The sequence below is a fragment of the Elephantulus edwardii genome, unplaced genomic scaffold (assembly GCF_000299155.1).
Source record: "Elephantulus edwardii isolate Elephantulus edwardi_28Jun2011 unplaced genomic scaffold, EleEdw1.0 scaffold00030, whole genome shotgun sequence".
Taxonomy (NCBI): domain Eukaryota; kingdom Metazoa; phylum Chordata; class Mammalia; order Macroscelidea; family Macroscelididae; genus Elephantulus; species Elephantulus edwardii.
Window position 1 is genome coordinate 3,216,277 of NW_006399780.1, and position 3,983 is coordinate 3,220,259.

Here is a 3,983-nt window from a genome sequence, read left to right on the forward strand (position 1 = left end):
CTAAATCCAGCCTGCACATCTGGCAGTTCTCTGTTGACATATTGTTCCAAACGTTTTTGGATAATTTTTAGCAGAATCTTCCATGCATGTTATATGAATGATATTGTTCAATAATTTCCACACTCTGTTAGGTCACTTTTCTCTGAAATGGGAACAAATATCGATCTTTTCCAGTCAGTGGGCCAGATGGCTGTCCTCCAGATTTCTTAGCACAACTTAGTGAGCACATACAGGGCAGTCTCCGTTTGTTGAAATATGTCAATTGGTATGCCATCAACTCCTGGAGCCTTGTTTTTTGCCAGTTCCTTCAGAACAATTTGAACTTCCTTCTTCATCATCATAGGCTCTTGCTCATATCTTATTTCATTAAATTTTTCTGTGTCAGCCAATTCCTTTTGGTACAGTGACTCTGTGTACTCCTTCCATCTTCTCTGGATCATTTAACATTCTACCCAAAGTATTCTTAAGATTTGTCACCTGTGGCTTGAATTTCTTTTTCAGCTCCTTCAGCTTAAGAAATGCTGAGTGAGTTCGGCTTTTTTTATTTTCTGACTCCAGCTCTCTGCACATTTCATTATAGTATCTTGCTTTGTCGTCCCAGGCTGCCTTTTGAAATTTTCTGTTCAGCTCTTTGATTTCTTGGTTCCTTTCTTTAGCTTTGGCTTCTCAGTGCTCTAATGCAATACTCAGAGTCTCATCTGACATCCATCTTGGTCTTTTCTTCTTCTTCTTCAGCCTTTGTAATGATGTTTTGCATTCTTCATGGACGATTTTCTTGATATCCTCCCAGAGTTCATTTCGTCTGCATTCATTGGTGCCCAAAGTGTATAAAACTGTGCTATATTCAATGTGTTTTGTATACATCTCTTTGCATTTCCTGTAGTTGTTGCTTTATAATAGTTATGTCTACATTTTTAGAATTATAGATTTTTATGGGTATTATACATTTATAATAAATTCCAACTTCATATATGTATGTTGTTGTGTACTGTCAAGTTGGAACCAACCCATGGCTGGCCTCTGGTAGATTCTCTGAGACAATTAATGGCATAGAAGGAGATTGTCCATCCTTTTCCCGTGGAGTAGCTGGTGGCCTCAAACCAAGAGCCTTTGGGATTGCAGGGCAGCTTCTTGCTACTAGGCCACCAGAGCTCCCTTATATATGTATGTGAATATAAATAAGTTATTTCTTTAATGACCTTGGATTCTGAAGCACTCTATAGAAGCAAGCATGAAACTGCTAAGAAAGAGGATATACTAAACAGATAAAAGCCCTCCCAACAAAACCTTACCATTCAAAACACAAACACAACATAAGACTATCAGCAGACATACTCAATAGCATTATTAGACCCCACAAACTTCAAATATTTGAATAGTATGATAAATAGTTTGAAATAAGCTTGTTTTGGAGCATCCACTTTTACTTGCAATGCAAAAATTTCCCCTGCCAAAAATAACACTCTCACACTAACAAGAAAAAGTTAAATCATCTTCAAAATCATACATTTTCCCATAAGAGTTCTCAAGGAGCAGAGTATCTCAATGCACTGAATATCAAAGAGGGGTAAGTCAGCCCAAAAAGAGAGAAGCCACAAGTACTTTTCCATCATTTTCCAGAAGAGGGGAGGGAGTGGAGAGATGTAATCATCATGTAAGTAAATCAGAAGTAATGGGTGATTTGAGAAAAAAGGAAATCAGATGTAGAATATAACGTGAAACTGCAAAATCTGAGGTCACTCAGACACAAAGGAAATCTTTACTCATTCACAAGCTCTTCTCTATAAGCCTCCATAAAATGCTCACAAGGATTTTGGAGCAAAGCAGGAGACTGAAAAAGTTTTTGTTGACACCACAGACATGTAACAGATGAATAACTGCTGTTAAGAACAGGTCGTCCCGACTTACTAATAGTTTTGAACTTATAAAATCTCTAGGGGTGAAACAAGTTTTCTTACTCCCAACAGAAAACGAAGTGTCATTGTTTATGAGAGAACAACAGAAGCAAAACCCTTCTGCTCTGGTCAGTTCATCACATAAATCAACTACAGATGTATCTAACTCAGATATTCAAACTACAGATAAAGGCATACCTGATAAAAATGAAAGGAGAAGTAAGTTAACTCACAATTATACTTGAAGTTTCAACTTTAATCTTTTAGTAATTGATACAAAAATATGATAAAATAAAGATATAATAGACCAAGTAACATTATCAACTAAGATGATCTCACTGGAATTTACATAATATAATCCAAACAACAAAAGAAACCATATTCTTTACAAGATCATATAGAACATTCACAAAGACAGCGAATATTATTACCTACAAAATAGTCATTAAAAACAACCAAAATCAAATAAAGGATGTTCTTTAAGTCATATCAATTTCAAGATAAAGTGGACTGTTTTAGACTTAGGAATAAAACAGTAATGTGCAAGGTAATAGCAAACAAAAATAATAAACCTACTCAAAACAAAAAAGAAGAAAATCAGAAAGATTTAGTAAACAATAGATAACATTAATGAAGAAAATGATACAAAAATCCATAAACAAACTGACGTCCACACAGAAAAGCAGATGGGACAAAGAAATTACCACAGCGACAACAATAGCAATGCTACACACACACACACGCCATGCAAATAATAGCAATTCCATAAATACCAATTATTGCACTACAAGTAAGTTTATGAAGTGAACTAATCAAGAGGCAAAAATGTAGGTGAATAGATTGGAAAACATGATCTATCAATTTGCTATCTACAAAAGACATACTTTAGAAATAAGGATAAAGATAGACTAAAAGTCAAAAGAGAAAAATATGTTAAGCAAATGGCAGTTGTAAAATATCAAGAGTGGTGATATTAGTTTCTAATAAAATGGATGTCAAGGCAAAAATTAAAATAGAATACAAGAAACTATATTATATAAAGATTAAAAGCCAATTGAACAAGTGGACATAACTATATATGTGTAGCCAATGACAGAACTGCAAGATACATAAACAAAATATATTTGAAGATAGAAATAGACAACTCTACAACAAGAACTGGAGACTTCAATAAAAACACTGAAAGTAACTGAAAGATTCAGCAAAGCGTCAGGATGCAACAGAAAAAAAAATCTAGTTCTTTTACACTAACAGAGAATTCTGGAAACAAAATAAGGAAAATAACACTATTTCTAATAACCACCCAAAATATCAAATTGTTAGAAATAAGTCTAATCAGAAATACGAAAGACTTTTACCAAAAAAAAAAAGAGAGAGAGAGAGATTACAAGTCACCACCATAAAATGTCAACGGAGACCTACCTAAATAGAAAAACACACCATGCTCATGCTATTGAGTCAGAACAACTCACAGTTGACTTTCCAGTGGATTCTCAAAGCCATTCCATGGGAGAACTGCTAACCTCCTGTGTCATTTACTGCCTCTGAAAACCTACTGAAGAGTCAGTCAGCTATAGGTCAGTTCTGACTTGATGGCAAACAACAACAGCACAGGAGAAAATTTCTCATCTTCCTACCTCAGACCCCCTAGTGGGTTTAAACCACCAAAGAGTCACAGCCTTTATGTTAGAAGCAGAACTTCCTATGGACTGTGGCACAAGAACTCCCTATGCTCATGGATAGGAAGATTAAGCATTGTTAAGACAGATACTGCAGGTAAGCAAGGCACTACTGAAGAAGAAAGGCAGAAGCAGGACTTCCATTTCTCTCTTTCAAAATCTACTACCTAACCAAAACAGCCTGGTATCAGAACAATAATAGGCACACAGACAGACCAATGAAGCAGAACTGAGAACTCAAATTTATCCATTTAAACAATTGAATCCATTCGGGGGGGGGGGTGTATTAGGGGATGTTGTGGTTGTTGTTGTTGTTGTTGCTGTTATGTGCCGTCGAGTCATAGCGACCCTATGCACAACAGCTCTAAACCCTGCCCTATCCTGCGCCAACCGCACCGCCTCCGACACA